At 36.6% G+C, this 15,000-nt stretch overlaps 1 long non-coding RNA gene across 1 annotated transcript in view; it reads left to right on the top strand.

The window, feature by feature from the left end:
• LOC118762431 overlaps nucleotides 1-9,501 on the top strand; it is a 63,592-nt gene extending 54,091 nt beyond the window's left edge. The window contains exon 3 of the long non-coding RNA XR_004998180.1: nucleotides 9,326-9,501. This is a non-coding gene — a long non-coding RNA (uncharacterized LOC118762431). The remainder of the gene's footprint in view (nucleotides 1-9,325) is intronic.
• Nucleotides 9,502-15,000: the final 5,499 nt, after the last annotated feature.

The raw sequence follows: 15,000 nt of genomic DNA, 5'->3' as shown, positions 1-15,000 counted from the left end.
CTATCTGGATGAAATCCACTCAATCACACGCCAGATTTTACCATAACGATAAATACGCGTGTGGTTCAATTGATTACATCCGACGTTATAATTCAAATGCCCCAACTAACAGCGCGCCAAAACTTTCACGGAAAACAAATACAGCATTTAGAAATAAATGCAGCATAATTATAATTAATTAATAAGGGTGAGAGAATTAGATACTAATTTAATAGTATATCCATTCAACACCAAGTGGCCTAGTGCTCCGAGAAACCTGGATTATTATAATATTTTATAACATATTATAATATTTTTACAAAATAAATATAAGAGAGTGGTCACTATATGGCTCACTCTAGCACCAGTTAATCCAAAAGGTTTCAACCACGAAAATACATGTTTCCCATGAAAGTCAGTACGATTGTTAGCTCACACGGACAGGGCAAATAAAAAATAACAAAAATACAGATTATTTTGGGACAATTGTTTCGCTATTAATGAATTAAATGTAATTTTACTTACAAAAAAAATCCATTTGTAGCTCGTCAGCCAAAACTATCTGGATGAAATCCACTCAATCACACGCCAGATTTTACCATAACGATAAATACGCGTGTGGTTCAATTGATTACATCCGACGTTATAATTCAAATGCCCCAACTAACAGCGCGCCAAAACTTTCACGGAAAACAAATACAGCATTTAGAAATAAATGCAGCATAATTATAATTATGTTAGTTGGGGCATTTGAATTATAACGTCGGATGTAATCAATTGAACCACACGCGTATTTATCGTTATGGTAAAATCTGGCGTGTGATTGAGTGGATTTCATCCAGATAGTTTTGGCTGACGAGCTACAAATGGATTTTTTTTGTAAGTAAAATTACATTTAATTCATTAATAGCGAAACAATTGTCCCAAAATAATCTGTATTTTTGTTATTTTTTATTTGCCCTGTCCGTGTGAGCTAACAATCGTACTGAATTTCATGGGAAACATGTATTTTCGTGGTTGAAACCTTTTGGATTAACTGGTGCTAGAGTGAGCCATATAGCGACCACTCTCTTATATTATTTTGTAAAAATATTATAATATGTTATAAAATATTATAATAATCCAGGTTTCTCGGAGCACTAGGCCACTTGGTGTTGAATGGATATACTATTAAATTAGTATCTAATTTTCTCACCCTTATTAATTAATTATAATTATGCTGCATTTATTTCTAAATGCTGTATTGTTTTCCGTGAAAGTTTTGGCGCGCTGTTAGTTGGGGCATTTGAATATAACGTCGGATGTAATCAATTGAACCACACGCGTATTTATCGTTATGGTAAAATCTGGCGTGTGATTGAGTGGATTTCATCCAGATAGTTTTGGCTGACGAGCTACAAATGGATTTTTTTTGTAAGTAAAATTACATTTAATTCATTAATAGCGAAACAATTGTCCCAAAATAATCTGTATTTTTGTTATTTTTTATTTGCCCTGTCCGTGTGAGCTAACAATCGTACTGACTTTCATGGGAAACATGTATTTCCGTGGTTGAAACCTTTTGGATTAACTGGTGCTAGAGTGAGCCATATAGTGACCACTCTCTTATATTTATTTTGTAAAAATATTATAATATGTTATAAAATATTATAATAATCCAGGTTTCTCGGAGCACTAGGCCACTTGGTGTTGAATGGATATACTATTAAATTAGTATCTAATTCTCTCACCCTTATTAATTAATTATAATTATGCTGCATTTATTTCTAAATGCTGTATTTGTTTTCCGTGAAAGTTTTGGCGCGCTGTTAGTTGGGGCATTTGAATATAACGTCGGATGTAATCAATTGAACCACACGCGTATTTATCGTTATGGTAAAATCTGGCGTGTGATTGAGTGGATTTCATCCAGATAGTTTTGGCTGACGAGCTACAAATGGATTTTTTTTGTAAGTAAAATTACATTTAATTCATTAATAGCGAAACAATTGTCCCAAAATAATCTGTATTTTTGTTATTTTTTATTTGCCCTGTCCGTGTGAGCTAACAATCGTACGACTTTCATGGGAAACATGTATTTTCGTGGTTGAAACCTTTTGGATTAACTGGTGCTAGAGTGAGCCATATAGTGACCACTCTCTTATATTATTTTGTAAAAATATTATAATATGTTATAAAATATTATAATAATCCAGGTTTCTCGGAGCACTAGGCCACTTGGTGTTGAATGGATATACTATTAAATTAGTATCTAATTCTCTCACCCTTATTAATTAATTATATATATATATGTATATATATAATATATATATATGTATATGTATGTGTATGTATACATATATATGCATGTATATATATATACGTATGCATATATATATATATATAATATATATATATTATATATATATTATATATATATATGTGTGTGTGTGTGTGTGTGTGTGTGTGTGTGTGTGTGTTCGTGTGTGTTTGATTCTTTGTGTGTGTATACATATATGCCCATCTGTTTATGTGTGTTTGACAAAAGAAATAAGAGAAAAGCCCAATTGGTTAAAGTTACTGTGTTAGCAAGACGAGTGTTATGATTTAAAACTCGTTGAAGACAATTTGTTATGTGATTTAAAAACGTATTTCTATACAGCTTTAGTTTACTTTCGTTGTAACAATGATTCCCCAGAAAGATTATTAGAGACTTGCGTCTTATCCAGGAATAGAGAAACATCTATTTCCTTATTTATAAACAAAACAATGTTTACTATCGATACGTTTGAGAATCAGCGGATTACATATATACGTGCTCAAATATAAGAAAGAGAATGAAATTAGTTTATATGTGCATAAATAGAGATATGTACAATGTATGTATACGTATATGCATGCATATATGAAGGACTCGGAAGGTTGAATCTCCAGCCAAGCCTTTCGCGACACCCTTAAAATCACCCTCGTACCTACCTACTTGTCTACATACATACGAGGGTGATTTTAAGGGTGTCGCGAAAGGCCTGGTTGGAGGCTCAACCTTCCGAGTCCTTTTATAGGGCTTAGAAAAACTGAAGGACCGCTGCAATATGTGTGTGAATCTGAGAGGGGAATGTATTGATTAAAATCATAATTGATTGATTCTCCTGTATTTTCCTTTTACCCAAAGCCAAGAACTTCTCATCATCGCTTAGTGCGCGCGTATATGTATATATATATATGTATATAGCACTAGAAGCGCACTGTGTTTGAAAGATAGTTTCGTAGTTTGAAAACCAAGTGGCGGTTTTTTTCCCAGCGCTGGAGGGATTTCAGTTCTTCTTTTTCATAATCCTCTTTCGATAGTTTGGAGATCTTCTCTAGGTCGGGGCCTTGTGTCATTTTGTTAATTTCTTGGTCGAATTCTTCATCAATGGATTTTACTTTATCTTCATCCGCCTGAGCTCTCAATTTTAGAAGTTCTATTTCCATCCTCATTTTTTCCAGTGCCATTCTTTCCCCAAGGCATCTTTGCGCTTCAGGTTCATCTATAATGGCTTTGATCTGGAGTTTGCGGGGAAGAATTAACAGTGTCCGACTAAGCCACTTTTCGTATATATCTGCTTTGTTGTGTTTTGGATCATCTTCCAAAAGCCAAACTTTCTGTCTCTGAGTGATTTGTTCCATTGTAGTACTACGTGGTGTTTCATTTGGTATGTTGTAAGTGTATTAATCCCATATGCTTCCTCGTTCGGAGGTCTTCGGTCCGCGTTGTTTGAGAAGAGTGTTCTAATTGTTTCGCTTAAGTTTCCAAGATTTTCGACGATTTCGGAAGTTGTATTTTTCGTATCGGTTTCCTCATTGTTCTCTCGATTGGTTTCACGTGTCGAGTCGAATTTGTTAAAAAAAACGTTAAGAGGTCTGTGTTGATTTTCTTGAGTACTTTCAGTGTTTCTTCATTTATGGTAGTTATGTCTGTTTTTGTCGGCATTTTCTGTATCTCGTGTGAGGGTATGATATGAAGAAGGTAGAAAAGCAACACACGAGTTGATATGTATAAGGAAAATAAGACAAGGTAGAAAATGCTAAAATAATTTTATCATGAAGTACATTTTAGTACCTGTATCCGTCTTTTAGACTTTTACAACCAAGTGTATAATAAGAAATACAGAAAAAGAAGATTAAGCGAGCACATCGATATTTGCGCCACTAACGAACATCCCAAGTTTAGAATTTTCCCCCGTTATAAATTCAGGGTCAATGCAACCTATAATCAGCACATGAGCAAAGAAGCATACTTTATCACAAAATCTGAACCTATTTTGAATGCCTCCACAGATGAAACTACTATAAGAATTTAGAACAGTTCAAACCACTACCGCTACCACCACAATAGATCACTTTTAGGTCATCAAAAACTATGAAACTACCTTTCAAACAAAATACGCTTCCAGACAGCCTTTCCTAGAAATAAGAAAATCAAAGCAAAACTCAAATTCTGGTTTGTACCTATCTAAAAAACGGAACCATCTCTCCTACCAAAAAAAGAAAAAAAATAATAATATAGGTTCTAACCATAACGTCATAACTCACCAGCGAAACAACATCGGGAGTACTCCAACATCAAACAGACAAATAAGAAATCCCTACCAGCAGGGTAGACATTACAATCTCCCCCATAAGGAGATACCAACATAACTTTTATCCCAACAATCCACTTAACCACCACACACAACATACCCATACTACACGAAATAATTATCAACGACGGCCCACTAAAACCCCACATCCAAACATGAGATATATGGACACACTTTTTAATTACCATCCAACGTTGAACATGACCTAAAAGTGACCTGTTGCGGTTGTAGCAGTAGTGGTTGGAATTGTTCTAAAATTCTTGTAGTAGTTTCATCTGTAGAGGCATTCAAAATAGTCTCTCTCTCTTATACTCTTTACTCTTTTACTTGTTTCAGTCATTTGACTGCGGCCATGCTGGAGCACCGCCTTTAGTCGAGCAAATCGACCCCGGGACTTATTCTTTGTAAGCCCAGTACTTATTCTATCTGTCTCTTTTGCCGAACCGCGAAGTGACGGGGACGTAAACACACCAGCATCGGTTGTCAAGCAATGCTAGGGGGACAAACACAGACACACAAATACACACACACACACACACACACACACACACACACACACACACACACATATATATATATACGACAGGCTTCTTTCAGTTTTGGTCTACCAAATCCACTCACAAGACATTGGTCGGCCCGGGGCTATAGCAGAAGACATTTGGCCAAGATCCCACGCAGTGGGACTGAACCCGGAACCATGTGGTTGGTTAGCAAGCTACTTACCACACAGCCACTCCTGCGCCTAGGTTTATATTTTTGGTTATATTTTTATAATATAGGTTTATATTTTGTGATAAAATATGCTTCTTTGCTAATGCGCTGATTGTAGGTTGCATTGTCCCTTTCGAGGCCGATAAAAATAAGGACTAGTTGAGAACTATAATCAACTAGTTACCATCCCCACATTTCAGACTTCGGGCCTATTACAGACCGTAAAAAGAAAAAAAGAAACTATTAGACTTATATTCATGATACCGTTGCTTTGTGAGTCCACTGGGAGTCTAGTATTTATGGACCTATCGGACTTATTATTTATGATTCTATGAATCTATTGTAAGTTGCGTTAAACGCAACTTACAATAGATTCATAGAATCATAAATAATAAGTCCGATAGGTCCATAAATTTATGAGCCTATTGAACTTAATATTTCTTATATTTTTAAGGTGTCGAGCTGGCAGGATCGTTAGCACGCTGAGCGAAATGCTTAGCGGCGTTTCGTCCGTCTTTACGTTCTGAGTTCAAATTCCGCCGAGGTCGACTTAGCCTTTTATCCTTTCGGTGTTGATAAAATCAGTACCAGTGAGCCCTGAAGGCGATGTAATCAACTTGCCTCCTTCCCTGAAAGTGATGGCCGTGTGCCAATACTTGAAACCAGTATTTATGACGCTTTTGTTTACCTGCCTATCGTTTGCCGTCCCTGTTGTAACTGGGCCCTCTTGATAGAGGCGCTGAAGGTTGGAAGATATTATAAAATTTAATTAAACTAATAACTTCTGGTCTTTTCTAGTTTTTCTAAATCCCAATTTTAATACAGTTAAGCGTTTAATTCAGGGAGGAACCGGGTCCGATACGAAAACCATTTTATTATAGGTAACTTAACTCCAGTTATAGTTAAATTCAACTTGGAAAAAGCCAATACGAGAGTTATCACATTGCTATTGCCAACAGTGGAGGAGTGAAGTGAAAATGAGGTGAGCCGGGAGTTTTGGTCACGTGTGCCTTGCACACGGAAACATCATTACATCAGTGAACTGATACAAAGCACAGATAACTCGCTTGGCCGCTCTATACTTTGTCAACTCCTTTAGGGCGATATAAAAAATTATCAAGTCTAGTCTAAGGGAATCACTAAGAAATCAAGTTAAAACGAAGGAATGCACAAACATTTAAAAAAATCTTTATGTATAAAAGTGAGGTTGTGTGCTGTCTGTCTCCTACGATTTAGATTCCTAACTACTCCCACAGTTTGCGGTGGAGTTTAACCAAAACCGGGTATCTTATAGTCGTGATTCATATCGAGCCCTTCTGGGTATTAGCACGGGTCTACGATGAGTCTACGATTTAAAAAAAAAATTACCAGCAATTTTTCCCATTTCTAATGCATTTTTGGCATATATAAGGGAAGTAACTCTCTAAAAATTTATTATTAAATCTCAGAACGTAAAAAAGCTACAGTAACACCCCCCCCTTTGTGGTTAGCCAAATTGAGATGGCTATTATACTTTACATCTCTAAAAATGCTTATATAGTTATTTCCCTTACAAACCAGAGCAACGCTGGGCGATACTGCTAGTAAGATATAAAAAAGCTTATAAAATGAGAGTTATAAAAGTTATAAAATTTTCGAACAGCAACATTTTCGTGGTCGATGTTCAGTGTGTTACGAAATATGTTAGAAATTAAAGTGGAAATTTGGTTGATTGTTATCCTCTTCTAAAAGAGTAAATCCGTGTTACAAGATTCATGGTTTAGTCCCCAAGAGCGTGGAGATTATAAAGATTTACGAATTTCAATTTTCGCCATATGATCAAATCTTGTGGAATTGGTTTCAGATAAGATGAATGTATGACTTTAACTTCAATAATTGGATAGTAAAATAAAACATTCTTGAATTCAGTTTTGCCCATTGCTCCAATATGAGATCAGCAACTGTTATATTTATAATTCAAAACCCCATTGTGTCAAATTATATTATGTGCATTTCTAGCCGGAGGGAGGTCACTCGTGTGTCATAGCGAATGCATAACGTATAAGGGACTGGTCAAGAATTCATTAAGCTAGGTTTGATCTGTATTGATTTTAGCCGCACAGATAAACCGGAATAAAATTACCAGAACAATGGCAGAATGTATATTGTAGGTTCCTTTCATTTTTCCTAGTTTATTTGCGAATTTTTCCATCTATTATATCGTGAAAAATAATTAAATAGAAATAAATGTTCTCTTCATTTTGTAGTTAACAATACAATACAGGTGTTAAATGGATAAAAGGGAAAGAGTTATGGGAAGCAGGTGAATGTTATTTTTGGTTTTTAAAATAACGAATGCTGAAATATATTTCAACTTAAACTAATAAAATGCTGTTAGTAAGGTGAGAAAAATATAGATCATTCTTCGATTTAATCGTGGCTAAATTATGACAAAGATGAAAATAAATTTTTATAAATAATGAGTAGAGAACGCTTAATTCTATTCGATTATATTGCTTGTGCGTAACATATTGGAGGCGCAATGGCCCAGTGGTTAGGGCAGCGGACTCACGGTCGGAGGATCGCGGGTTCAATTGGCAGACCGGGCATTGTGTGTGTTTATTGAGCGAGAACACCTAAAAGCTTCACGAGTCTCCGGCAGGGGGTAGTGGCGACCCCTGTTGTACTCTTTCGCCCCAACTTTCTCTCACCCTCTCTTCATGTTTCTTGAGTAACGATTCGATGGACTGGAGTCCCGTCCAGCTGGGGGGAACACATACGCCACAGAACCCGGGAAACCGGGCCCATGAGCCTGGCTAGGTTTGAAAAGGGCGACGTTTATCGTTTTATCGTATAACATATTGATCCAGGAAGTACTTTAATTTTTGCTAACTCACTACCTTATCAATATCAGCACCAAACATTGATAGAACGTCATAGATTGATGGGGTTGGACAAAATCTATTAAATTGAGCCTCTTATACGACTGATATATCTACTCTAAAAGAATAAAGATAAAGCAAATTTAAAAGGCAGCATCTTAGAAAATATGTATAAAAAAGGAACGAGACAATAATTTTAAAGATTTTACCAACTTAAAACTAAAACTACCACACATCTGGTATTTCGTCTATCTTAGATATTACTAGCAGTATCGCCCGGCGTTGCTCGGGTTTGTAAGGGAAATAACTATATGAAGCATTTTTAGAGAGTTATAGCCAAAAAATAACAAAAAATGCGTTAAAAATGGAAAAAAAAAATGATGGTAAATTTTTAAATAATTGTTGACTCAACGTAGACATTTTTAGAGAGTTACTTCCCTTATATAATAGCGAAAAAATGCATTAAAATGGAAAAAATGATGGTAAACTTTTTTTTAAATCGTAGACTCATCGTAGTCGCGCGCTAATACCCAGAAGGGCTCGATATGAATCACGACTATAAGATACCCGGTTTTGGTTAAACTGCACCGCAAAATGTGGGAGTAGTTAGGAATCTAAATCGTAGGAGACAGACACACAACTTCTCTTTTATATATAAAGATATTCGTTTACAGCTCTTCCAAACTTTGGTCCAAGGCAGGAGACATATTCTATACGCTTTATTTTTCAGAATATTTGCAAATCGTCTCATGGCTCCTTTATGCATCCTAGCCGTATTCTTTTGTGTATAACAACATTACAGCGTGCAGACTATAAATTATTGTATACACTTCCGTTGTCGTCAGGGTGGTGCATTTATGACACATTCCTTATCACGCTTACGGCGGTGTGCCATTTGACACGAGCTGGCAGAATCGTTAGCACGCTGGGCGGAATGCTTAGCGGTATTTCGGCTGCCGTAACGTTGTGAGTTCAAATTCCGCCGAGGTCGACTTTGCCTTTCATCCTTTCGGGGTCGAGTAAATAAGTACCAGTTACGCACTGGGGTCGATGTAATCGACTTAATCCGTTTGTCTGTACTTGTTTGTCCCCTCTATGTTTAGCCCCTTGTGGGCAATAAAGAAATAGGCGTGCCATTTGAATGTTCAGCTTATCGTTTTATTTATGTAACAGGTCTTGTGCAGAAGATCAGAAACTAATATATCACATATGGCTCAAGTTGCATGACATAAACCTCACTAAATATCAATCGAAGATCAACAAAGATTTCGGCACCTACCAGGCGAATGGATTCCTCTAATACTGCCGAGAAGCACTATACCAAAAGAAATGAACTTCGGATTTTGGGCGCACACGTAAGCAACTTTTATCTTTGTTATCCATTTACCCAACACGCCAAACTGGTTGCAGTTTTAACCATTGCAACCATGCGGTAACTATTTTGTTTTATAAGTCACTAAGGATTTGCTCTTTAATCTTTGTCGTACAACTGCCAAATTCATAATGGATCATTTTCTGCTTTACTTGTCTTCCATTTTGTGAACCCCTCCCATGTGGAAACTTCCCTAGATCAATTCTAGCCAAATAGGAAATGGTGGATCGAACCGAAAACAAATGGATGGAGGATGTGAAAAACGACAACACAATCATCATCATCATCACCACCACCACCACCACCACCACCACCACCACCACCACCACCACCACCACCACCACCACCACCACCACCACCATCACCACCACCACCACCACCACCATCATCATCATCATCATCATCATCATCATCAGCAGCAGCAGCAGCAGCAGCAGCAACAACAATAGTGTCAAAAACAGTATTAGCAAAAACATCATCAACAAGTACGTTATTAACAACTTTTACTCTTTTACTTGTTTCATTAGTACTTACTCTATCGGTCTGTTTTGCCGAACCGCTATGTTACGGGGACGTAAACACACCAGCATCGGTTGTCAAGTGATGTTGGGGTGACAAACACAGACACACATACATACATATACATATATACGACGGGCTTCTTTCAGTTTCCGTCTACCATATCCACTCACAAGGCTTTGGTCGGCCCGATCTATAGTAGAAGACACTTGCCCAAGGTGCCACGCAGTGGGACTGATCCCGGAACCATGTGGCTGGTAAGCAAGTTACTTACCACACAGCCACTCCTAAAAATTAAATATCTAATTAAAGTGTTGGAGTATGCAAAATGTTTTGTGCTCTTTTGCTTACAAACGGCTTAACTAAGATTCCTATGCTGTAGCCAACTTTTACATGGAATACCATCGTTTCATATAATTCTAGTCTAGTTTACTTACCTTAATGCTGGATAATTTCCAGTTAATTCTTTCTTATGATATTAAATTTCAAGATGGTATTTGCTTTCATTTAATATTTTGGTCGACATCCAAATTAAAACTAATCGAGTGATCCTCCTTAATTCCTGTATTTAGCGATCTTTACCAAGCAAGGTATAATGCTTTTGGATTTCTGCCTAACATTTTCGAACTCACTTCTCGACCTGATATATTGCCAGATGGATTTTCGATAAACCTTTACTTAATTCCATCGTTTCCCTTACAGTCTGCAATTTGACTGAATTTAATCTTAACTATTAAGATAATAACTCTGATAGTAACTGAAACACCTTTTCACTGTACTCACAGAACTATTAAGCTTACCAAATGTTTATATTCTTATTCAATGTTCAATAATCTGCTATTACGCAATCGGATTTTCCTCGATTTTAGAGGAGGCATAGAAGTAAATTAATCTAAGCTATAAGAACCACAGTAATTAGGATTGAGTATCCAGACGGCAAATGCCATAGTTTTGGCGGAGGAGTTTGCTTATTTTTCAGAAAAAAAATGTTTTTTAAATGTTTTGATAAAATAAAATGAAGATAAAATGGAAGAAATTGAATTGAAATGAAAGAAAAGAGATTAAAAAAGATAATAGGATATCATATTCTATAGCAGATTAAGCGAACTGTGACATGATTACTTCTCATTTCTTTGCTCCAGGTCCCCTTGAGTAATCCAGTATCCTATTCCGAGTATGCCTTCGCACAGTAAAGGCTTGAAAACTACCAAGTCCTGAAGAAGCACAGTAGTTAGGGATTGCTGGGGCATAGAACTGTACAGCTAGATTCTTATTTCAATTGAATTTAGAACTACTGGTTGAATTCAGTTTTCTGTCTGCCTTTTAATCTCTATCTATCTATCTATCTATCTATCTATCTATCTATCTATCTATCTATCTATCTATCTATCTATCTATCTATCTATCTATCTATTTATCTATCTATCTATCTGTCTGTGTGTCTCTGTGTGTGTGTCTGTGTGTGTGTCTGTAGTGTGTGTCTGTGTATCTGCTGTGTGTCTGTCTGTCTATTTATGCATATATATGCATATGTATATATATATTTATATATATACATATATATATATATACAAATATGTATATAATCGAAATTCCTCCCTTTCTGTTACTTTGTATGTATGTATGTATGTATGTATATATATATATCAAGTCATCCCATAAGTTCTGTCCGATTTTACATTTTTTAAAAATTGAATGAAATTTAATAGTATTGTAAGAATGTCTAATGGAATTAAAAATTATTTTTATGCATTTGTGTACGTTTAAACTAATTGAATATTATTATACAGAATCATAGAATTAAAATGTCTTTGATTAAAACCCTTTCTAACTTGGCAGTATCCAAAGATCATTTGAGGCACATAATGCTCTACAAGTACAAAAAAGGAAACTCCGCAGCCGAAGCGACCCGAAACATACACTCAGTTCATGAGAAAGAATGCTTGAATGAAAGAACTTACAGAAGATGGTTTGCAAAATTCAAAAGTGGAGATTTCAGCCTTAAAGATGAAGATCGAACAGCTGAGTTTGATGATAAGCTCCTTGAGGCATTACTTCAAGAAAATCCTGCATTGTCAGTTGAAGAATTGGCAATAATGCTTAGTTCAATCCCTACAACTGTTCATCGCCATCTTCAACAACTTGGAAAGGTTCCTAAACTTGGAAAATGGGTGCCTAATGAATTGTTTGAAAGCAGCCGCAAATCTCGAGTTAACATCTGCTCTTTTCTCCATTCCCGCGAACTCATTTCACTCTTTTTGGATAGAATTGTGACTGGTGACGAAAAATGGAACTTCTATCGAAATGTTAAACGTCGTAAATAGTGGCTTGGTAAAAGAGAAAAAGCTTAACCACAACCGAGAAGGGAACTTCATGGGAAAAAGGTTCTTCTCTCTATCTGGTGGGAACGGCAAAGAAGTAATTCACTTTGAATTGTTACTACCTAATGGAACAATCAATGCTCAAGTCTACTGTCAACAATTAGAGCGTTTGAACTAAGCTTTGAAGAAAAAAGAGCCGCTTTAGTGAATCGAAAAGGAGTGATGTTTCATCGGGACAATGCGCGACCCCACACTGCAAAGATCACATCACAGAAGATCGAAGAGCTTGGTTGGGAAAACATTCCTCATTCACCTTATTCTCCCGACCTTGCTCCTTCAGACTACCATTTGTTTCGTAGTTTACAAAATCATTTGGATGACATAACTTTCGCAAGCCAGGAGGAGATCGAAACTGACAGTTCAGAGTTGTTCGCTTCGAAACCAAAAGAGTTTTACGTTGATGGGATTAAAAAACTTGTAAATAAATGGAAGAAAGTCATAGATAATCAGTGAAAGTACATTGATAATTAGATTTCAATTAAATATAATATTTGATCACTTGTTTTCTTTATTCAAAATTCGGACAGAACTTATGGGATGACCTGATATATATATATATATATATATATATACATACATACATACACACACACACACACACACACACACACACCACACACACACACACACACACACACACACATATATATATATATAAAACACAACACCCGAATATGGGATATCGGGACGCACTTCTCAATACTGTTCCAAGAACACACACCATAAATCACAACAGGACACCCCACATCAACAGAGAACAACTATATAATAGCTACCGTCCCAACCACCGCATTCATTTTTTAGACCCAGTACGCAAACACAGAGACACAAGATAGCACCAAACAGGCAGGAGGAACCAAAAGTGATAAAAATTATCAATCTAACTCACAATGAACTAACAGCAAATCAAATAAATATACTTTCCAAAGGACTCAAGTTTACACCCACCCCACAACACCCCAACTACAATGAAATGAAAGAAGACATCGCAGAATTCTGTAGAAAATTACGACTTACTGAGGAGCTATACGACAAATACAACGAGGACGAATCGTTGGTCAGAAATAGGAGTAACTACACCCCCTCAAAATGTAAGAACAAAACACTCGATCTGTGACCACATATCGAATTATCCAGATCAACACATGCACAAACGAAAACACAAACCAAACTTCAGCAAAAAAGAATGGGCTGAGTTGAACAAATTAAAACAAGACAAAACAATAACAATCAAAGAGGCCGATAAAGGGAGTGCAGTTGTCTTAATGGACACGACATTTTACATAACTTTAATAATGTCTATGTTGGAAGACACAACATATTATGAAAAGGCACAAAACTATAGTCAACAAAAAACAATGAAGGAACTAAAATTCATGTTAAACCCCAATAAAGAATGGCTCACCGACAAAGAATATGACTATATGACCAATTTCACAAGTAAAACCAGCCAATTGTACGGTATTCCTAAGAAACACAAAAGTGAGAATTTAAGTAACGCATGCAAGATAGCCACAGACAAAATAATTAAAGTCCCTAATCCTAATGACCTCAAATTGAGACCCATAATAGCAGGACCCGCATGCGAAACCCACCGCCTCAGTAACTTTTTAGACACCTTGTTAAAACCACTCCTCAAACATGTCAAAAGCTATATAAGGGACGACTTGGATATGCTCAATCACCTACCTAATACTATAAACAAAAACACCCTACTAGTATCCTTCGATATAGTCAACCTCTTTTCCAATATCCCCCACAACCTAGGAATAGAGGCAATTCAATTCTGGCTAGAGAATCACGCCAACGAACTCCCACATCGCATCAAAAAAGAATTCGTGATAGAAGGGGTTAAATTCATCCTGGAAAATAACTTCTTCGCCTTCAAAGACAACTTCTACCGACAAAAATCGGGGACTGCTATGGGTACGCGAATGGCCCCCTCCTTTGCCAACCTAGTCATGGGATATTTAGAAATCAGTCTGTATCGTAAGGTTCTAGAAAGATATGGCAGCCCTTTCTCCCTCTACATAGAAAACAACTGGAAGAGATACCTAGATGACTGTTTCATCCTTTGGCATGAAAATATAGAGAAACTCAAAGAATTCCAAGCAATTTTAAATGGACTGGACGTAAACATCCAATTCACGATGGAATATAGCCAGCAACAACTCCCCTTCCTCGATATCCTTATTAAGAAATCTAATAATGTAATAGAAACAGATATATACTATAAGCCTACAGATTCTAAGCAATATCTTCCATTCAATTCATGCCACCCCAGACACACCAGAATGAACATCCCCTTCAATCTAGCAAAAAGGATATGCACTATAGTTTCTAATGCAAACGCCAGAGACACACGACTACAAGAACTAAAAGATACCCTCATTACCAGGAACTACCCACCTTCACTTACTGACATATGCATTCAACGTGCCCTCCAACTCAACATCCAGGAACTCAGACATCCCAAATCAAAGAAAAATTTACGACCAAAACCCTTACCATACATCTCCACACACAACCCTCTCAACAATGAGGCCTTCGACACCATCCTCCAAAACATACCCCTG

Source organism: Octopus sinensis, linkage group LG3 (genome assembly GCF_006345805.1).
Source record: "Octopus sinensis linkage group LG3, ASM634580v1, whole genome shotgun sequence".
Taxonomy (NCBI): domain Eukaryota; kingdom Metazoa; phylum Mollusca; class Cephalopoda; order Octopoda; family Octopodidae; genus Octopus; species Octopus sinensis.
The sequence above is the reverse complement of the archived record's forward strand: the minus strand, read 5'-3'. Positions and strand labels throughout refer to the sequence as shown.